This window comes from Lissotriton helveticus, chromosome 5_1 (assembly GCF_964261635.1).
Source record: "Lissotriton helveticus chromosome 5_1, aLisHel1.1, whole genome shotgun sequence".
NCBI lineage: Eukaryota > Metazoa > Chordata > Amphibia > Caudata > Salamandridae > Lissotriton > Lissotriton helveticus.
In genome coordinates this window covers 2,026,495,589-2,026,518,825 of record NC_136065.1, presented here as the reverse complement: position 1 = coordinate 2,026,518,825, position 23,237 = coordinate 2,026,495,589, and the positions used below count along the sequence as shown (strand labels likewise).

Genomic DNA, 23,237 nt, shown 5'->3' with positions numbered 1-23,237 from the left:
TGGTCATTACAGGGGCGTAGCGGGAGGGTCTGGAACACGTAAAGGAATTGCGGCAGCAGGGTCATCTTGACGGCCGCAATCCGCCCCAGCCAGGAGAGCGAGTGCCGCTTCCATCTCCTGAGGTCCTCGTTGAGGCGGGAGCGGAGCCTGGTATAGTTGGCGTCTGCGGTAGCCTGCAAGTTCGGGCTAATAGGACTCCCAGGTATGGGATCGTGGAGTCGGACCATTTCAGATCAAACTCACCCTTGGCTTCGGCGAGCACCTCCGCTGACAAAGATAGGTTCAGGGCCTCTGATTTCTCTATATTAATTTTAAACTCGGATGCTGTCGCGAAGGTATGGAGCTCAATAAAGAGGGCCCTAAGGGATTGCATCGGTTCTGTCAGGGAGAGCAGAATGTCATCCGCATACAAGCTAATCTTGTGTAAGTCTCCTCCGAATTTGATCCCTTTAATGAGGTTATGTTGCCTGATCCGCTGCGCTAACGGCTCCATGTAGAGCGCAAACAAGATTGGGGAAAGAGGACACCCTTGTCTGGTGCTCCTGCCTATTGGGAAACGCGGGGGAGGTGTGCCCGTTGACCCGCACCGTAGCCTTAGGCTGGCGATAGCAATTCAATATGCGGTTGCAGGGAGTCTCCCCTATACGGAACCGCCGCAGCACGAGTTCTAGATAGGGCCAGTGCACCCTATCGAAGGCCTTCTCGGCATCGATGGTGAGCAACATGCAGCCTGGCCTCGTCCGAGACCCTGCCTCTATGAGATGGAGTTCTCGTTTGGTGTTGTCGCTGGTCTGTCGTTGGGGGATGAAGCCCGCCTGGTCAGGTTCCACTAACTGCTGCATGTACGATGCCAATCTGTTTGCCAGAATTTCGGTATAGAGCTTAAGATCAATATTTAGAAGGAAGATCGGTCTGTAGGAGCTACACCGGGTGTGTTCACGGCCTGGTTTAGGTATAACCGATATCGCCGCTTCCAATAAGTCTGCAGGGATTGCACCTGGTTGGTCAAAGGTGTTGAAGAGGTCTCGGAGAATCGGGGCCACCTGGTGGCAGAAGGTTTTGTAGAAGGCCGCTGAGTAGCCATCAGGGCCTAGCGATTTCCCTAATTTGAGCTGGGATATCGCCGATATCACCTCATCCAGCCCAATAGGCCAATCGAGGAACTCTGCTTGCGCCTCGTTTAGGGATGAGAGGGGCGCACTCTCCAAATATGCCTGGCTTGCTGGTACGTCAAATGTGTCCGCTGCATATAGGTTGGCGTAGAAGTATCCGAACGTCGCGGCAATGGCCGCATCATCCGTGATCTGCTCACCGCGACTGGACCTAATAGTGCGAATGCCCTGCCTTTGGCGTTGCGCACGTAGTTTACTTGCCAAAAGCTTCCCGCACTGATCTCCCCCGGTATAGTAGGCATGCCGGAGACGGATGGCGGCGTACTCGGCCACGTCCTGGTCTATGGCTGCCAGCATTTTCCTCTCTGTGCAGAGTTGGCGCCATGCTCGTGCCGCTCCCGTGCGCTGGTGGATCTGCTCGAGCTCTGTGACACGTTGGGCTATTTCTGCTCTTTTCTGAGCACGTTCTCGGTTATTAGCCGAAGCTATGTAGATGAATTCTCCCCGGAGGACTACCTTGAGTGCGGCCCATTGGGTGTCCTTAATAGTATCCGTATTGGCGTTGTGAGTGAGAAATTGAGTGATTGCGGTCCCAATCCGCTCCACTATAGTAGGGCTCTGGAGCAGAGTGTCTCGTAAGCGCCAATGCCGTTGCGGACCGGGCATATTCGGGAAGAGGAAAGATGCCAGCATCGGGGAATGATCCGACAGGGAGGTCGGGAGGATGTCCACGTCTTGTGCGCGGAGGACTAGCTGCGAGGAGCATAGAAAATAATCAAGCCGCGCGGAAGACTTATGTGCTGCCGAGTAGTGGGTGTACGCTGTGGCTTGTGGATGTAGATGTCTCCATAGGTCAGTCAGGCCTAGGTCTGAGAGATGAGTGTGACCTTCCATAGAAAGTGCCCCTACTTGCCCGTAACGTTGGTTATTGCGATCTGCCGTGTTGTGGAACACTATGTTGAGATCCCCTCCCAGAAGCAGGTGTGGGTGCGTGTTGGCTGTGGCTGTTTCTAGTGCTGTGTGAGGAATTACTCCTGCCTCTCATTAGGTGCGTAAATGGAACCCACTAGTAATGTGTGTCCCCCAACCATAAAGCGGTGTACTAGCAGCCTGCCTTTAAGCTCTGCTTCCTTCTGTAGGGCCTGTCCCTGAAAGGATTTGGATACTAAGATTGCTACTCCTGCCACCTTCTTAGCTGCCGAGGAGAAAAATTGCAAGGGGAAGGACCGAGATTTAAGGCGGTGATGATCGTTTGGCAGCAAATGCGTCTCCTGTAGGAGGCATATATCAGCTGCGGTATGTTCCAGGAGGGAGAGTATCGCCCTGCGCTTACTTGGATTGTTGAGCCCTCTCACATTGAGGGAAAGAATTTTCAGTGGACGGGACATCTTAAGCGGGTAGTCGGGCCCGTGCTGCGCGGCGCTTCTTGTGTGGCAGTACGTAGAACTTCAAAAGAAAAAGACCTTGGACAAGGACTGCCCCCCCACCCTCGCCCTCCCACCCCTCCTGGATCCCTCCCCGACCCCAACCCCAAAGCTCACAACCATCCCCCCCATCCTCAACTTGTCCCTTCCCAACCCCCTTGCCCCCCTCCCCCCTCACTCCTCCCCCCCAACAAGAAACCCCCAATTGCAAACCATAGTCCCGAGCTTGTCTAAAAACAGTGCAGGTCCCCCAGCCCCCCTCCCTCACCCCAACTTGAGAACCCCAAATGCAAACCATAGTCTCGGGCCTGTCGAAACAGAGTTCAGGTCCGTAGAAAGTTAACGTAGCGGGAATCGTGGCAGTGGCAACCGTTCTGGCCCCCACCCCTCCCCCCCAGATAAAGCAAGCCGTGATGAGTCTCTCCCCCTTATTGGTCTTCACAGGACAGATCTGTAGTATCTCAAGCCACCTCCTGTATGGCCGCTGCTCTTTCCTGGGCTATTGTTGCCGTGTCCGGTTTGAGGTGCCCCTTTGAGCGGCGACGTCGCCGAACCCTCTGCCATTCGTCCCTGGAGCGTTGTGTTGGTCCATCCTGCGATCCACTCGGTGAGGCCCCTCCCGATTCCCCGTCACCCGGTGGATCGATTCCCAGCAGAGCACATGTATCACAGAGAGCGGAGTTGATGCAGTTTCCATTGCCATTTAAAGAGGATGCAAAATGGGGGGTCCCATGAGTACGGCACTCCCTTGGCGCGCAGGAAAGTTGTGGCCACTTTGAAGTGTCGCCTCTTCTGCAGCGTGATTGCCGATAAGTCCTGGAATAGGGCGATAGAGTCGCCCCTAAACTGCAAAGGGTGCTTCTGGCAGGCCATCTGCAGGATCCGCTCCTTCATGAGGAAGTCAGGGAGGAATGCTAGAATGTCTGGTGGCGGTGCTGGTGCACGTCTCGCCAAGCCCACTCTATGTGCACGATCAATGCGGTTCCCCAAGAATGTCTCTGGAGAGGTCCTTTAGGTAGCAGGTGACGCTATTCCCCTCTGCTTTCATTGGCACATTCCGGACTCGGATGTTGTTCCTTCGGGAACGATTCTCAAGGTCCTCCGCATGAGCCTTGCGGTCTACCTGCTGTGCCTGAAGGCGGAGAACCTCTTGCTGTAGATGAACTAGTTCCTCGCTGCGGGCATGACCGGCGTCTTCCACGGCTACTACTCGCTCCCCCAGGCCGTCAATGTCTCGTCGGAGCTCTCGCTGCACCCCCGCTAAGTCCTGCTTCAAAGCCTGAAAGTCGTCCCGTAAAGTATAAAAGAGAGATTCAAGGAAAGTCCTCGTGATGGGCGCCTCTCCTTCCTCCTGTTGTTGGTCAGTGGTATTGGTTGTGGGTGAGGGGGCCACCTGTGCTACCCCCCCCCTCTGGGGTGGTCTTACCGAGCATGTCGGTGATGGTGCGGTTGCCCCTGCGGCTCGTGTTAGCCATGCAGCCACCAATTCTAGGGCTCTCGCGGGTCGCTAGTCCCAGGTCTACGACTCGCCTCCGCAGCATGGTCCAGTCGCTGTAGGGACCCGTGCAGTCCGGGTGGTGGCGGCCCGCCTCTGTGAAGAACCAGCAAGTGCCTCCCCTTGGCCCAGGCCTCCAAATCCCGGATTACCATAGTGCGTCCCGTGAGTAGGTCAGGGGTCAGCCAGCGACGGGGCTCGCCCACAAGCCAGGGCTATGGTGACTCCCAGGTCCCTATCGTCTGCTCGGTGTGTAAGATTCAGGTCTGTTCGGAGAGGGTTGACCACCCCCTACAGAGAGCCCACCAGAGCCTCCTCCAGTCCCAAGGTCCGCCAAGCACTGGGGGCTCGATGTTTGCCCCCCAAAAGGGGCCCTGCCAGCCCGATCTCCGTGTGACGTGCCAGCCATGTTTGGATTTTAAATACCGGTCTCCCGCGTTCACTCCCCTGACACCCCCCAGAGGATGGACTATAAAGACGGTGCATCTGCACGTAGGCACCACTGGTGCACCAAAGGCATGCCAAAGGCAAGCTTGTCTGCATCGCTTCGTACTCAGACTGCGCTCAGTGCCAATTCCCTTGCTGGTTTTGTGCCTCACATAAGCACGCCTATCCGTTACTCGCGGGAAGATCTGTTATCTGGAACGTGTCAGGTAAGAAATGTTCAGGACCCATTCTTGACCCCTCCCGGGATGGGATGAAAAGAAAATGACAGAAGTGTTGCTTGTCCCTTCGGAGGATAAAATCTATGTGCTAAATGAATGACCATGTGCGTGCTCAGATACCAAATACCCCAGATCATTATCAATGTGCTCTCATCAATGCAAGATCCCTAGTAAAAAATGTCATAGAGTTGGCTGACTTTTTAGACTCTTGAGCTAATTGATAATGCTTATTACAGAGTTGTGGGCTGACATGTCATCAAGCCCTGATCTCATTACGGCAACGGCAACATGCTTTCGTACATTTAGGATGGACCGTACAAAAAACAAAAAAGAGGCGGAGGCCTTGCGGCTATCTACCGCAACCAGTTCAAAGCATTTTTTGTACCAGTCATGACTAACCCAAAAGTTGAAGCACTCTGCTACAAAATAGAAATCACCAATCATTACTCCTTTAATAGGGTTTTTATCTTTTGGCCCCCGGTTCTAGGTCTACTTTTATTCACAATCTAGGACAATTGCTGGAAATTAATATTAACGTACTGAATTTCACTTTATTAGGCGATTTTTACTTTAATCTCAAAAACATTTCAGATGGAGACTCAATGAATCTCTGTGACTCACTGGCAAGCCTAGGTCTTGCACAATTGGTTAAAGGCCCCACCCATTCAGCAGGTCATCTGCTAGATGGAATCTTCAGACAACCCATATCATTCACTCAACAAATATTCCTTTACCATGGTCTGACCATTATGCAGTCATGTTTTACTTAAAGCCACTTCACACACAGTAATAAGGGGTTGGAGGAGCACCCCACTTTGACCTCCTCTAACAAGACTTTTCACACACAGAGAAGTGGGGCGAAAAAATGTATGTCCCTAGTCAGAAAAGGTGAGTGGACAAAACACATCTTATTAAAACTGCCCTCACCCTCAAGAATGTGTGGCATGCTTCAGCATAGGACTGCTAGAACACCTCTGCACAAGCCAACGACAGAGGTGGAGCAATTGGGTGGGGGAGACGAGACAAACAGAAAAAATGCAGGATCTTAGAAATGGAGTAGAAATAACAATGTTAAAACTAACAGAGATATCCTATCCTCCCTTTATTAGTGGACTGCCTGGTTATGTTAAGAGGGTTCTAACCACCCAGTGGATTGTGGTAGGCTGGTCTATAATGAGCCCACTGCCCCTCCACTCTGCTAAATGTTGACATGTTTCTGCCGACTACTCCTTCTTCCCCGGCTTTCATCAGGAATAAAAAATAGGATCCCTTAGAAACTCTCCCTATCTCCTACTTTGAGGAGTAGAACGTTGTCACAGCCTGTGTAAATGCTCAGGTCGTGAAGGTATCGTAACTTAATGAGTGGAAAATATCCTGCAACCAATGGAAAGATTTACAAAAAAACACAAACATTAACATTAGTAGTGCATGTTTAAAAACATTCAATCAAGTAAAAAAGTTGTCTCATCCCTCTTGATTATTTATATGCGACCCAGTTTTTGCGGATATAAATCTAGAAGCCACCGGTGGGTAGGACAAATTGTCCTCTTTGAGTGTGAGAGCATCACTTGTGGTAAAAAGAACTAGAGTGATCATTACTCAGTGCTCCATCAACTAGCGTGCACTTGGTGTACCTTACCGAGTTTACTTTATACTCGTGTTAGACCAGGAGGGAGAGCGAGGGCGACTCCCTGTAGTCACCCACTTCATTAGTGAAGATAAGGATGATTTTTTTTACAATTTCTTTATTGGAGTTTCATAGTGAGACAAAACAAATGTTGCCTTGCAGGGCGAAACAAACAACAAACCCCTAATCAGCTTGCTGATACTTAGCTTTTTGTGATCAGGTGTACACAGTAATCATTGGAATGCAGATCATGACATCGTCTATCATATAACTATTTGGAATGGTATAGTGGTACAACATTACATTGACTCCTCAGTGATGTGTCATCTATGTGAGCTTGATGTAACAGGTATTACCTCAACGGTTCCCAAATGTCCTTGGGTCTAGATGTGACCGGCAACTCCTCAGCATATAACTCCAGGGATTCTTCGCAGTATACTAAGTCTTTGACCCACCCGTCAATCTGAGGACTGAGTTTTCTCTCCCAAGTCATTGCCACGCATCTTTTGGCCAGCAAGAGGGCAACACGAACATATCTGCCCAACACACCCTTCAGCATAGGTACATAACCAAGCAAACATGTAAGCGGTTTATATTGGAGTGAGGACCACGCCATAATATGCATACGTTGAAGCACCCCGTCCCAATATTTGAACACTGGGCCACACCCCCACGCAAGATGATAAAAATCAGTATCCACATGCCCACATCTTTTACATTGAACTGATTATCGAAGTCCCATTTTATGCAGTTTGACAGGAGTATGGTATGCTTGATGAAGGAATTTGAAATTAATAATACGCAAATTTCCATTTGACGTGAGTTTGCCAGTCAATGCACATATCTGCTCCCATTCTTTCAGAGTAATTGGGGGATCTAAAATGGAATTCCAGCACTCAAGACGTTTATCTACTGCTCTCACCGCTTCTTCCTGTACAGCCTTGTATAGTTTAGTAATTAACTTTTTCCTGGTAGGGGCAACTATGAGCAGTTGTAGTGAGAGAAGAGATTGGGTTTCTTCAGGGAAGGACGGGTAGTGGCTACTTATGGCCCGCTTTAAGCGAAAACCTGTGTACAGAAAAAGTGGGGTGGGATTGGCAATGAATCCTAAATCTCCTTCATTAATATACGTGCTGGCATGATAAAGGTCCAGCATGTGCGTGATTCCCACTTCCCTGAAAGATTTTAAGGGCCAGCAGCCTCTTGGGTAATGGGTAGAGCCGCATGTCCAGCTAAGGGCAGGGCTGGAGCATAAATTGGAAACTTATCTGCAAGTTTACCAATTGACTACCATGTCGCAACAGTAGTGCCAATGGTGTTAATCTCCCCCTTGGGTGTGCCTCTATGAGTGTGCATGATAACTCCTGAAAGGGGTATGGGATGAGCGTGGCCGTCTTCCACTGCTAGGTGTGGAATGAATGCATGTGTTTTAAACCAGTAGTAGGCCTGTGGGGCCTGCGCGCATAAATAATAGATCTAAAAATTAGGTGCACCAAAACCCCCCAGGGGATATGAAAGTGTAAGTGTATCCCAACTGATTTTAGCCTGTTTGCCTCCCCACACCAGCTTCAGGAGTGGAGTTTTGATAGTAGAAAAGAAGTGCTTAGTTAGGCTGATAGGGATATTACTAAATAAGTACTAGAAGTGTGGGGGGGGGAGGGGGGGGGGGAGTATAATCATCTTAATCACTGCAATACGATCCGCTAGGGATAGCAGGAGACGGGCCAATCTCTCCACTTGGCCCACCAGAGTGTCATACGCTCCTCCATCATTCTTCTTGATTACAGTCTCTGGTTCCCGATGCACCCAGACTCCGAGGAATTCGACAGGGTCCGTTGTCCAGACCAGCGGATATTCCATCGGGGGGAGGGTGGTGGGGGGAGGGGATGGGGGGGGGGGGAGCAGTGCAAGTCGTCAGAGGAATTATTACCGATTTTTCCCAATTGATCGCAAGTCCGGGAAAAAGGCCAAATCGGATATACTCATGCAGCACTGAGGAGAGATGAATCTGTGGGTCTCGGAGAAAAATGACCATGTCATCTGCATACATTGATATGCCGACCAGCCTTTGATTAAAATTAAGCGCTGTGTGTCTATGGCGCTGGCGTATTATACACGCCAATGGCTCCATTATAATGGCAATTAGAAGAGGCGACAGGGGGCATCCCTCCCGCGTGCCTCGGTCTATACGGAATGGTTCCGAGGTAAAACCCCCTACCCGCATTCTTGCGGCCATGTCATTGTATAGCACCGGTAGACAATGTAGCAGAACATTGGGGAACCCGATCCTCCTCAACACATGAAACATACAACTCCATTCAATGGAATCAAAAGCCTTGGCAGCGTGGAGTATGACCGCTGCCGCAGCTAGTTTGAGATTCAGAACGTGGACCAAGGCGAATATTGTACGAAGATGGTGGAGCGCTCCGGCACGAAGCCAGACTGATCAGGTAGCACTAAAGTGGGTAATAAGTGTTGTCATTTAGTAACAATAACTTCGCTAGTATTTTTGCATCCAGATTAATCAATGACAAAGGGCGGTATGATTCACATAGAGTAGGTGATATGTAATTTTTTAGAAGGGTAGTAATGAGAGCTTGTCTAAGAGATAGGGACAAGATACCGGAGTCGTGAGCCTCTGCATACATCACTATCAAGTACGGGGTAAGAAGTTCCACGTAGCGTTTATAAAATTCAGCAGTGAGACCATCGGGTCCAGGAGCTTAATTATTGGGTAAAGACAAAATCGCCTCTTTCATATCGGACTCATCTATAGGTGGACTAAGATAGTCACGATGTCCGTCCGACAGCCACACACATGCGACGTCAGAAAGATAATCATTCAGTTCTTCTTCATCACCACCCCCCTTCTCGATATATATAAGTCTTTGTAAAAGCTTCTAAATTGCTCCACTATTCCTTATGGAATATGGTGGTCGACCCATTGGGCATCTACTATCTTAGTGATGTGGTGATGTTCGGACCTGAAGCGTAGAGTAGAAGCGAGCTTCCTACAGGGATGTCCTGCCCCACCAGGCACGTGCCACAAGGCGACATGTCAAGTAGCGTGCCTCTGATTCAGCCAGCCTATTGTATTCCTTTAATAATTCCTGGACAATGACCAGAGAGGCTGTTTCCGGACTAGCTAAGTACTGTTGGTTTAGCTCACCTAATAACTTCTAAAATGCCCGATGTGGTGCTTATGCAAACCCCCCGTATCGTGACCTTGAAGGCCTCCCATAAGACGGCCGAGCTCTCCACCAAACCCACATTTAGTTCAAAGTACTGCACTATTGCCTTTCTGACAGTGTCTTCGTAGATACGATCAAGTAGAGCCTCTGCACGAAAATGCCATGTAAAGGGGCGATGTGTGTTGGCGGGAATTTGAATGCCCAGGAGAACCGGATGATCTGATAGGGTGCGGGGGGGGCTGTATACATGTGTTACCCACCCGTTAAACTCCTCATTTAATAACCAATAATCTAACCTTGACAAGCTGTTATAGGCAGGGTGTGCCAGCTCTATTAGTAGCATTGCGGAGGCGCCAAGCATCCACTAATCCCATTTCCACCATGGCGTCCCGTACAAACTGAGCTATCTTGAAAGTTCGTACGCCATGTGGATTGGATTTATCCAGGTATGGATCAAGATAAGTATTGAAATTGCCCCCCCCAGAGGACAGCCACTTCTGGCCAGGTGCGCAGCACATCCAGCATCTGTATAAAAGCTTGTGGATCATCAACGACCAGCCCATATGTGTTAACGATCGTAACCAGTGTAATGCCTAATTTGCCCTGTACAATGGCCCAGTGCCCTTCATTGTCAGTGTGGGAGTGTATTGGGAGGATAGGTAGTCCCTTTTTGATCAGGATAAGGACCCCCTCGCATAGGTGGAATATGATGACGCTAATTTAAATCCCACCCATTTATGAGCAATGTTAGCTTCCTTCTGTTTGCTCAAGTGTGATTCCTGCAATAAAGCAATTTGAACCTTGTGCCGCTCTAAATATGCATTACTTGACTAACTTTTTTGGGAGTGTTAAGCCCGCGAACATTCCATGTTACTCAATTATACTGCTCACCTGACATTGTCAATGTGGAGTGTGCTAGCATTCTTAATAGACACCAATCCGTGTTCTAAGAATACCATATCAAGACCCACACCTGTGGTTGAGCTCGATCACAACCGTTATATCTGTTCCATACCATGCAACCGCCCCACCCACTTTGGCAGCCCCAATTCGCCAAAGCCATAACCCAGGATTATAAACAACCCCAACAAAAAACAAAATACAGCAATTAAATGGTGGGGTACACCCATAGGGGGACGTAGCGGCACCAAACCACTCCCAGTTGTAGGAGGGAGGGGGCCGCCTCAACAGAATGAAGAGTTCCTCCCGATATCCTCCTGCGGATTATTCAAGATGCCGTTATAGACAGAACCAAACACTTAAAGCCACTCATGCAGCAGATATCATACTCCTGAAGCAGACCCAGGTCCACATATGTCCAATTGCCTGTAAAGTAAACATTGTCCCAGCAGGCCACCATACAGCAAGCACCGTGAAATCTGTAGTAGCCACTCAGACAGTTACCAGCACGCAAACTGAATTACATATGTGACAGGCACAATTCTAATCATACACGTGGTGGACCTACCACCAACATCCTCCTACTCAGCGATAGGAATGAAGTAGCTGGTCTCGGGCATTCATGACAGCTACGTCCAAAAGATGGAACTGCTGAACTGAAAGTAGATTGGTAGGTTATTCGTCAATGTCCGAAGTATATTTCCCAAGGACTGCTTTTGGCGCCTCAAAGATTTGGCAAACTCCATAGCCATTTTCAGATTGGCAAATATCTTTGCCTTGTCATCTGTGCCTATACGAAGCCGAGCAGGGTACAACATCGCGTATGGCACTTGTTCCTTGATCAGCAGCTTTTTGACGCCTTGAAACTCCTTCCTTGCCGCCTGGACAGAGACCGTAAAATCAGGGTAGAACGACAGCACATTTCCCTGGCGATTAATAATTCCTTTCTGTCGAGCAATACGCAGTACAGCGTCTCGGTCTCTGAAATTTAGTAGACGTGCGATGATGGGCCTGGGTTGGGCGACGGGAGGGGGCCGCACCGCTAACTACCTGTGGGCGCGCTCCACAACCATCATATTTGAGAGATTTTCAGCACCGCAAATGTCAACAAACAAACATACTCTTCCAGTCGACCTAAGTTTGTTGATTCCGGCAGGCATTATAGCGCCGTGAGCGCGCTTCAATGTCCTCATTTTTGTCTCAGATCAACGCCAGAATCTTTTCAATATCCATCGTCTTGGCTGCTACTTGTTGTAACCCATCTTCAGCATCGGATATTCTCTGCTCCGCCTCACCCAGTCTGGCTGCGTGTTTGTTTAACTTGGAGGACATGTGGTCCATGCAGCCATTCAGCCCTTCAATTTTTCCATCAATTGACAGCAAGCTTGCCTGAATCGCCGCTAGGGTCTTTTCCAGGACAGTAGGAGCCTGCGCGGTAGAATCCAGCTCCGAATCGGATGCAACATTCTGCGCAGATTTGCTACTTTTCCGCAGTTCGAAGTTAAGGCGCAGGCTGGATTTTTTCAGGTTCGCCCATGATGCCAGATCGCAGGCTATTAGATGTTGTTGGCTCTCTGGAACAGGCCTGATCCTCAGAACCACAGTTGTCAATAATTGGCAGGAGCGGCACCTCCGCAGCAAAAGCGTCGCCCGCCCAGCAGCTAAAATGAAACTTGCGGCACCCCGCACGTCCCCAATCACTGCAGTGATAACACGGCTGGGCTTATAAAGTGAAGCGAGGGGGGGGGGTGGGAAGGGTGTCACGCACAACAAGCTCGGCCTGCAGTCCCAACAGAGAGGCCTATTCCGCAGCATGAAGCCAGGCGCTCTCATAGCTCACCGAGTCCCAAAGCGCCAGACACTGCACTCGCGGCCCCCCAAGGCATCTGGCGGCCGCCGAAGCTAGTCAACAGCGGGGAAACAAAGCACCGCTCTCCCGCCACAGAGGTCACCGTTCCAAGCGCCTGCACTGATGGTCCCTCAGCGTCACTGCACTAGACGGCAGCACGGCCCGCAACTACAGCCCCAGCCGCGCGTCGCCATTTTAATGTCCGACGCTCATAGCAGAAGTCTCCCTTCTGCCCCTCCAGGCACAATACACTCGCGAAAACCGCTGTGGGCGGGGGTGAAGCAAATCCGCATGCACTACGGCCTCCTGAACTCCGTGGGCATCTATAGGAGATCAGGATAAATGAGAGGATATTATCGGCGGCCGGCAGAGCTGCACTACCGTGCGGCCATCCTACCGGGCGCCAAGCCACGCCCCCTAAAAACATGGAGGGTTATGTAAATGGTGGTCGACAAGTAAGATGGTAGGAGTATTCAGCAGCAATCTCACCGTACTCCGTGCCCCACTAAGAACCTCGTAAATTCCTGTGTCTCACAGTATAACAAGCGAGAGAGGGAAATTACGGGAGACACTCTCCATTCCCCTGGTAACTATCAAAAAACAACTGAAAAGTGAGACCAAATTAATGGAAGAAAGAGGGGGAAAAGACAACAAACAGAAAAAACCTTTTGGTTTAAGAAGAACCCTCACTCACCAACCTAGTTGGTGACATGCTTCATCATTGGGTCCCCACCAGAGACGCAGAGTTTATCCGATTCAGCGTTTCAGGATTTCCGAAAGCCGTTAGGGATATCGACTAATAGTGGACTTCTCAACCCGAACATTCGGGTCCACGGAGGGCAACCAGTAGGTGCTGAACGGGCGCTGTCCTTCAGTGAAGGCTTGAACTGATCTCAAGCGCCCCCCCACCGGGACCCATGTTGAGAAGCCCACTATTAGTCCATATCACAGATCCACAATCAGATGTCTTAAAACAACTACACGCCTAACCAGGCATTACGAAGAAAAAATGCACTCTGTTAATGACCTGTTGTGGACAGTATTGGACAAACCAGATATCCCACCAACTGTCCAAAATCAAGAAAACAAAAGGGCTCAGATACAAATACTAGTACCACCATGTCAATGCACGGTTATACACAAGGATACACAAACAAAAAGCCTAAGTGGGTTTCTCTTTAAAAACTATGGTCATTTTATGACGTATAATAAACAATTGTGTAGCACAAATTCATAAAAAACAATAAGTTAAAAACACAAGTTTAAAATAACATTTCATATACCTTGATTGCAGTTTTCAAGAAGTAGTTGTCTACGCAGTGTTTCGGTTATTAGAAATTAAAACACCTTCAGGACAGTTCTCAATATATTTTTCAAGAGGTATTGGAACAAGAACCTTGTTTTCGGTTTCAGTTCAAGAAGTTTCACTGGACACAGGTAGAAATATATGGCTTCCACTCTTCACTTCTGTATCAATGTACTTGGACTTTAGGTCTGACGATGCCTAGATGTACAGCAGAGCCACCAGTGTTTTATATCAATCATATGGCAGAATCAGGTATATTTGGGCAAGGGAGTATATCGCTGCAGCCGTAGTTGGGTAAACACCTCTATTATCGGCATGTAGACATGGGATTTCCTTCAGTTTTATTCCAGTATATTTGCCGTTCATTCAAATATCTTCTGGCCTCCCTGCTCCGACTGTCGTAGTAAGTCTCTCTTCACCATCAATTCTCCACCCTACCATTGGCTCCGCAGTACATTTAGGAATCATCAGACCTAAAGTCCAAGGACATTGATACAGAAGTGAAGAGTGGTAGCCATATATTTCTACCTGTGTCTTGTGAAACTTCTTGAACTGAAACCGAAAACAAGGTTCTTGTTCCGATATCTCTTGAAAAATATATTGTGAGAACTGTCCTGAAGGTGTTTTAATTTCTAATAACCGAAACGCTGCGTCGACAACTACTTCTTGAAAACTACAATCGACGTATATGAAATATTATTTAAACATGTGTTTTTAACTTATTGTTTTTATGAATTTGTGCTACACAATTGTTTATTATACTTAATAAAATGACCATTTTTTTTAAATTTTTTTATTAAACATAAACAACAAAACAAATAAACATGAGCATCGTGCCATAGGTATCCGCAAATCATAATCAGAGAATGTACATTCCAACTTTACAGAATTATGCAGGAGTGTGAAAAGTGAGCTCAAGTTACATCCACGTCCTCACGTTTTGGGTCTATTTCTGGCGGTGTACAAATATTCCCACGGTAGGCATTCCAAGCCTCCCATATCTTCCCCCATTTGCGGGGTCTCCCTCTGGCCAAATACACGGATCTCTCCCGAAACATACACCAATCAAGGTCCTCAATCCATTTCCCAAGCTGAGGAGCTCGTCCAGCACCCCATAATTGTGCGATGTTTCGCTTGGCAACAATACATGCGAGAGTAACCCAAAGTTTACCATGACTCGAGAGGTCGGAGGGCTCCCATACATTAAGGAGGCAGCGGCATGTCTCAAGTGCAATTTGTACTCCCCACACCTCACTCATTTTCTCATGAATCTTGATCCAATAGTTATGGATCTCTGGGCACTCCCACAAAATATGCATAAACGTTCCAATCATACCACATCCTCCACGGCAATCTGCGGTCGAAGCAAGCCCCATGCGGCACAACCCTGGACCCGTGGTGTAGGACCGGTGAAGGATCCTAAGCTGCACCAAACGAAGTCTCATGTAAATCGCCACTTCCCGAGGGGAAGACACAGCCTCCCCCCAGCCTTCGTCATCCAAAACAAAGCCATCCGCAACCCATTGTTCCCGGACTTTCACCAGGGGATCCTCAGTGTGATTGACCAATTTCGTGTAAACCAGAGAAATCGCCTTGGTAGGAAGATACCCATCCAAAATTCGATCCTCCAGCGGAGAGGCCACCGGCGGCTTCACATCCCATGGGATAGCCGCCGCCAGTGCATGCTTAATTTGTAAATAGCGATACCGCTCACTCTCATTCAGTTGGTGTCTGGCTTGCAGTTCCTCAACAGTTAATATCCCCCTCTTACCCCACATGTCTCGGACCTGCGAGATACCAATCAGGTCCCAGCGATCGAAACCCTTCTACTTCCACGGACCACCCAAAGCTTCAGAGTTCCACAGTGGCGTGGCCATTGTTATCTTCCCCTCCGATTTGAGAGCTCGCTTAGCCTCATGCCACACCCGCGTCGAAAACTACGTCGGACTCAGCAGAGGAAACCTGCCGCGTCTGGCATACAGGACCCTAGTGTACTCAACCCCCGGCAGCTGGCCACGATCCATGGCAAACCCGGGGTCTGCCGGAGAGCCATAGACCGCATGATTGATAGGGGCTAATTGGGAGGCCCAGTAGTATTTCCTGATATTGGGCAGTCCAATCCCACCATCATACCAGGGTAACATCAATTTGGAAAGTGCAATCCGTGGTTTCCCAGCCCAGAGGAGTTGACGCTGCAATGATTCAATCTCATTAAAATAAGAGGGGGGTACGGGATCGAAGGAGTTCTGCAAGGCATATAAAAACCGTGGTAGCGCCATCATTTTAAACAAAACCGCCCGACCCAACAGGGAAAGCGGCAGCTCCCTCCATTTTGCAATATCACAACGGAGTCTGGCCAAGGGGGGACCCAGATTACCGTTGAAGCACACCATAGGATCTTTTGAGATGTAAATTCCAAGGTAGCGAAAGCTTACTAGCTCGATTTTTACCGGACAGTTAGCTGGCACTCTAGGGGGGTTACCGCTCAACACAAAAAGAACCGACTTCGCCCAATTGATAGCGAAACCCGAGTATCTCCCATACATTGCTAAGATGTCCAGAAAAACAATCAGGGACTGCCGGGAGGGGGGGGAGGAGGGGGGAGGTCAGGTACGTGAGAATATCATTAGCGTAAAGCGAAATTTTATCCTCCCACTCCGGGGTCCATCTCAGCCCTTTGATTGATCTGTCCCATCGTACCCAAGCCGGCACCAGGACAAGGGCAAACAACAGTGGTGAATGGGGACATCCCTGACGGGTGCCCCTCACCAGCTGGAAATCTCGGGACTTATGGTTATTCACCACCACTCAGGCCAACGGAGCAGAGTACAAAAGACGGATCCAACTTATAAATTCTGATCCGAACCCTAGCTTCACAAACACCGCGAACAGGTAAAACCATTCCCCCCTGTCAAACGCCATAGTAGCGTCTAGCGACAGGAGCACCGCCGGCTCGTGAATGGGGGAGGCACCCGCCACAACTCCATGGAGTCTCCGGAGATTAAGAGCAGTATTACGGCGCGGCATGAAGCCGGACTGGTCCGGGTGTACCAGTTCTGAGACAACTTTCACCAACCGGTTGGCAAGTAACTTGGCTAGGACCTTAGGCTCCGCATTCAGGAGAGAAATCGGTCGATAGGAGGAGCACTCCAACCGAGGTTTGCCATTCTTATAAATTACAATAATATGGGCGATGTGTTGGTCATAAGGTAGTACACCACTCTCTCTACTCTCAAGATACATATCTTTTAGAAACGGGGCCAGACGGTCTGCATGCAATTTATACAGTTCTATGGGGATACCGTTAGGGCCCGAGGCTTTTCCGGAGTGAACCCCCCGGATAGCCATCACGACCTCGTCATTCGTGATAGCCGAATCCAGAAACTCCCTATGCTCAGGTGACAAGACGGACATTGGAATATCTCGGATAACCTCCGCATTCTCTTCCACTGTGTACTGTCCCACCGAAGTATAGACCTCTTCATAGTAGCGGGTAAATTCATCCACTATACTCTGTGGATACGTCGTGACACCCGAGCCCGCAAGCTGCAGCTCCGGCACCAGACGCGATCCCCAGTCACCCTTCTCCAGCCACGCAATCAATTTCCCAGCCTTATCACCATGATCATAAATTCTACTTTGTGTGTTGGCATGTTGCTCCCTCGCTCTATCACGCGCCAGGTGTTTGTACTCGTCTCTGAGGAGACCGAGGCGGTGTATCTCCCCCGGATCCCCATCAGTGGAGACCTCCCTTTCCAAGGCCGATAGCTCCGCCTCAATTCTGTCAATTTCCGCCATACTCCTTTTTCTGCCCAGAGATTAGGGAGAGCTCCTCCCCCCTGACTACAGTTTTGTAGGCCTCCCAGAGGGAGCAGCCAGAGTCAAATGTCCCCGCATTCTCTCGGAAGTAGCTATTCGTAACACGTACTATCTCCTTTTTGGTAGTTGGGTCTCTCAACCGCCAAGCGCTAATTGGAGCTATCCTGGCCACATCACTTTGTCCGATTTTCAATCGTAGCCAAATCGGCGAGTGATCAGATACTCCTCTAGCCAGATGACTCACTTCCTGAACAAACATCGCCTGCGACGCAGGCACCAACACATGATCAATCCTGGAGAAAGAGTTATGTGCCGCAGACACATGTGTATACTCCGAGTCACCGGGGTGCCGAAGTCTCCACCCGTCCACCATGCCGGTTGCAGAGACAAAATCCAACAACCATCTACGAGAGGGCAATAACACACGGGAGGGGTACCTGTCCAGCTCACCATCCATCACAGCATTGAAGTCTCCCCCTAACACCATGATACCGATGGGCAATGACAAAAACACCCTACTCAAGTCGCAAAAGGTGTCTGTCTGCAACGCGGGGGGAACATATATTGAAAGGAACGTGACAGGTCTACCCTCCCAGAGCCCAGAGATGCCGACGTATCGGCCTCGATTATCAGACCAAGTCGCTTGTATAGTGAACGGGAAGGAGTTCTTAACTAAAATCCCTACCCCTCTAGAAGCGGAGGTAAAACTGGCATGGGCCACCAGTTTATACCCTTCCCGGTGCAGCGCCACACATCTCTTACCCATGAGATGGGTCTCCTGTAACAAAACCACATCTGGCGATCGTCGTCTGATTAGCTGCCCCACCATAGCACGCTCGATTTTATCTCCCAAGCCATTCACATTCCAACTGAGGACGGATATATCCATGCCCAACCTAGTGGAAGCCATACTCATCCCCCAAGAATTCTGATGCATTCCGTGACACCCATATCAGACACAGGTCATAAACAAAACACAAACTAACGAACAAAAAAACCCCAACCCCAACTTGCTAACCCCCCTCCCTGCGCCCCTGCATGCAACATATGCACATTCCCAACTAGCAGTGTGCCTGTCTCCCCAAGACTAACTACTGAATCTAAACGTAGAAAACGGAGGAGGACCTTACAACAGGCCACCGACCTCCACAATCCCAACCCGCGAACAAACCCCATCAAGAATGTTCAATGAAAACCAAAAATGTTAATTATATCGATGGGGGAAAGAAATCGCCCCGGTCAAACCAGCACCCCCACCACCATAGTCAAACTGACACGGACAGACGAAAAGTCACTGTTCCTCGTTATCCGCCCGGGTGTCTCCCTCTGCATCCGGCACCTGAACACGGTCCAGCCAGTCCACTGCGGCATCAGGATGGACAAAAAACCAAGTCTTTCCGTCGCGCTCGATCCCTAGGCGGGCCGGGAACAGCAAGGAGTACTTGATTTCCGCGGCCCGCAGCCACCTTTTAATTGCCATAAAACCCTGCCGTTGTTTCTGGACTGTCTGGGTGAAATCAGGGAAAAAGAGCAAGTAAGCGTTCTCAAATGCCAGAGGTCCGGAGGATTTTGCCGTCTGCAAGATGGCATCTCGATCCCGAAAATGTAATATGCGTGCGATCATAGGACGAGGTAGCGCCCCTGTCTTCGGGCGTCCGCCAGGAACTGTATGGGCTCTCTCCACCGTAAAAAAGTTACTGAGGCCCTTGGGTTTCAGGTGATTCAGGATAAGATCTTCCACAAAGAGATCCGGGGCCTGTCCCTTTGATCTCTCCTTTACGCCTAGGATGCGGATGTTATTGCGCCTCGCCCGTCCCTCATATTCATCCAGCTTTCGGTCACAATGAGTCCGAGATGCCTTCAGGTCTCTCACCTCCCACTGAAGTTCCGACACATCATCTGTGAGGCTCGATGTTTTGATCTCAAGTGACTTGACCTTTTCCGTGGTTTTTGTTAGGTCCACGCGAATGAGGGCCACCTCAATAGTCACCGTGTCCAATTTGGAGTCCATCCTACCGAGGGAGGACTGGATCCCGGTGATCGCTGCCATCAGATCCTTCATCGTCGGGTCCTCTCCGGAGGAATCACCCTCCTGGCCACCCGCTTGAGCGCGCTTCTCGTCCACCGGGGAGCCCTTGGAAAAACTGTACTTCTCCAGTCTATTGGACTGAACCAGTCTGGTAGTTCTAGATGTTTTCGGCGGTGGCTTTTCGGGGTCCCCTCTCGCCGCCATTCTCAACCTCAATCAGGACACCACCTCCGCCGATTGGACAAGGCAATGCGTCGCCAAGTCGATCAAAGCCTGTCAATCGCGGGTTTCTCCGTCCCAGCAGGGGGAGCACAGTGTGAAAAAGTCTGAGAGGGGTACCCGGAGGCACCACAAAGGCGACACGACTTCCGTGGATCGAGTGCCACCGAGCACTTCCGGTCCCACTCGCCGTTGTTGTTGAACTCCAGAGCTGACCGGGCCACACGCAGGGTCCCGGTGACGTTTCCAGTAGGCCCAAAACTTCCAGGCGAATGTATTAGGTCATCGGAGCACCCAAATCGTTCAAAATTCCACCTGGTGGCTCAGGTGCTGGTCCCCCACCCAATGGTAGGGACGGGGCTCAGGATAATGTGCCGGATCGCAAGTCAGGATGTGGCGGCTGGCGGAGCCGATGCTCAAGCGGCCATCTTGGTCGCTGGCGCGGCTCCTCCTCTATGACCATAATTTTTAAAGAGAAACCCACGTAGGCTTTTTGTGTGTGTATCCTTGTGTAAAACAGTGCATTGACATGGTGGTACTAGTATTTTTATCTAAGCCCTTTTGTGTCTAGCTGGATTGAAAAGCTTCCTTTGTGATCGGGACTACGTCCATTTGTGTATTACTTTTCCCCCGTCCCGTATTGGATTGGTTAAGGGGACCTCCCTTTTGATTTGTGTTGGGCAAAATCAAGAAAATACCCTGTTCATAAGGGAACCGAAATGGATCTATAGAGTGCAGAGCCATATCAGTGGCTCTGCACTCTATAGATAATGCACTGAATAAACAGTGATATCCAAAAGTGATGTAGACCGTATATCATTCTAGGACAAAACTTGAACCATGGAGATCGAGATGTCCCCCCCGTAGTTAAATTGCAATTAGTGCTTACAAAGAACTTGGTTGCTTCCCCCTTAGGGCACTCCTCTCGTATTCAATAGGGTTTAAAAAATTTAAACCATCTCTTTTGTCATATATTCATGAATGTATTCATTCATAACAATTCTTTTTTCTTCATAGCTTTCCATATGCTAATTCTTCTTGGCACATTATTTCTTCACAATGCCTTTTTTTATGTATAATACACTCCAATGCATTTCGAGCATTATATGCTTTTCATCAGGGAGTATAATCTAGAAATTAAATCAAATCAAGATGCATGTTGATACCAGGACTTGTGATTACACATTGGTTTCATGTTAACATTTCATGCTCTTCACAATAGTGTTCATTTGTTCAGTGGTGTGCACATGAAGTGTGGTGCCCAAAAAGAAAACGTGCTGATCGTGTGTGTAAAGGTGTTAGGAAATATAAAAAAATTACTCACGTATGAGGCACACAGTAATGTTCTTCACAGGTTACTGTGTAAAAAAAAAAACGATTGCGAACGTTAAGCAGGGTGTGCATTAATCAAAGCGAACATTACGCAAAACGGCTGACATTAGCTGGGAAATGTACCATTGAAGTTTGCAACACGCTGAAGGTCAGCGCGTGTTTAACTGGTTAATCAGACTTTCACAGTCGCGCTTTATCGAGGCGCTTCATAGGAGTCTTAAACTTACTTTTGTAGCGTATGTACGGCTTGCTTCACTGGGCAGGATTTCAGTTCTCGGCATATCTGTACCGTAGCGGAACGTCGATGGTGGCATTCTGTATGTAAACAGAGCCGCACATGTACGTGATGACGCGGTTTGGAAGAATGGAAGGCGAAAAAGGACTTTTCGCGGCTGCTGTATAGCAGGCATATTGGAATAACCATGCGACGGTGCCCGGTTGGAAAAAGGAAAAATGTGCGTATCACCAGTACTGTGATATCAAGAGAATATAATAAATAGAAACTGTACCGAAAGTAATAGTAAAGATAAGGATAAAAATAAAGTGGTAATATTATGTTGTACCCATGACCATGTTCATTCAATGAATTAAAACCAATATTGGCTCAAGTTAGTGTGACAACTAGTAGTTCTTTGAAGCAAAACATAAGAGCCTGTTACTCAAAGGTAGCAGGCGTACTCAATGCGTTCATGAAGGCCATATGGTCTGCAGGACTGTAATTTACTTATCCAATAGTTCTCTCTCCTCAGTAGATGTTTATTATCGTCTCTGCCTTCTTTTCTGTCGACTGTTTCCAAGATCATGAATCTCAGCTGAGATATATTATGCTTTTGTTCCATAAAGTGTGTCGCAACCGTTGACTTCATTTTTTTTGTTCTTATGTTCGACTTGTGCTCATTAACTCTTAGACGTAGTTTCCTAGTTTTCCCCACATAGTCTTTGCCACAGGGGCATTTAAGCAAATAGATGACGTCGGTTGTGTCACATGTGGCATTTACATGAAGTTTAATTTTGTAGCCCTTCATCGGGTGGTGGATAATTGTTCCGCGTATGATGTTGCAATTTTGACAGTTTAAACAGGGTTTAGTGCCACTATGTAATTGGTTTCGAGGATCCTTCTGTTTGAGTATTTCTCCTATGTTTCTGTTCCTAGTATAAGCGAAAATTGGTGGTTGTGAGAATGCTTGATTCAAATCGGACTCCATCGCTAACATTGGCCAATGTTTGTTTATTATTTTCTTAATGGCCTTACTAGATGTGGAAAATCTTGATACCACCACCATTCTGGTGTTTTCTTGTTTCTCTGTGGTTTTTAGAGCGGTTACACATGAAGTTGATTGGCATTTAGCTTTGGCCTTTGCTACTGTTGATGGGGGTACCCTCTGTCCATGAATCTTTGTTATCACACACCATGGGATAACAGTGAGCGCACTCCGGCACTCATCTCTCCGGGTAAAACCACTGATCCTATCCTCACTTGAGGGAGGGCAGAACAGTCAATAATAAGTACAACACAGCCTATTCACATGTAATCCCCATAGAGGTACCAGTAACATCACACTAGACAACTAAGCTGGGGACTAGGCGTCCACCATACAGTCCAAAAGGTCTCAAGGTGACCTTCCCTCATATGACAACTTTCCACTAAGGAAGGGCCATAGTGAATATACCCCGGAGGAAGGGTTAATTAAGGCATGAACAAGGAAATCCAAGACGATTTGACAGTCTCCCTTTTCTGTCTAAATATTTAAATGCTAAAACTACTTCTCAAAATTAATCATTCAATCTACTTTGGTGAATCTATACTAGACACCGTTAAAAGTATGCCAAAACTGAAGCCATCTGACCGCGGAATTTCAAGATGGAGCGATACGTAGCGCACTAGTCGTTTTAAGAATCCCGGACGCTGCTCATTCATGCATGCCATGTTAATGGTCACATGACAGGACACCCAGCCTGTGATAACCCGGATGCAAGGCACTGCTCTGAGTATCCACGCGGCACCAGGAGGGAAGTAAGGTACAAGACGAGCGCACCTTGACAAAGTAAGTGGGGTAGCCTTAGGGGGCCATACATCGAGAACCGAGTGAAAAGACTTGTGGCCCATTTCAACCCAGACACGTACCTTGGCCACTATAACCACCAGGGTATGATGTGATTCTGTGAAACACAGGAGTTTACGAGGTTCTGAGTGGGGCACGGAGTATGGTGAGATTGCGGCTGAATACTCCTACCATCTTACTTGTCGACCACCATTTACATAATCATC

General features: G+C 48.8%; 1 protein-coding gene across 2 annotated transcripts in view; it reads right to left on the bottom strand.

Annotated features, from left to right (window-relative positions):
• The window catches only part of LOC144756201 (E3 ubiquitin-protein ligase TRIM39-like), a 319,451-nt gene that overhangs the window by 229,070 nt on the left and 67,144 nt on the right, over positions 1 to 23,237 (bottom strand). The gene's annotated exons all lie outside the window — the stretch shown is intronic.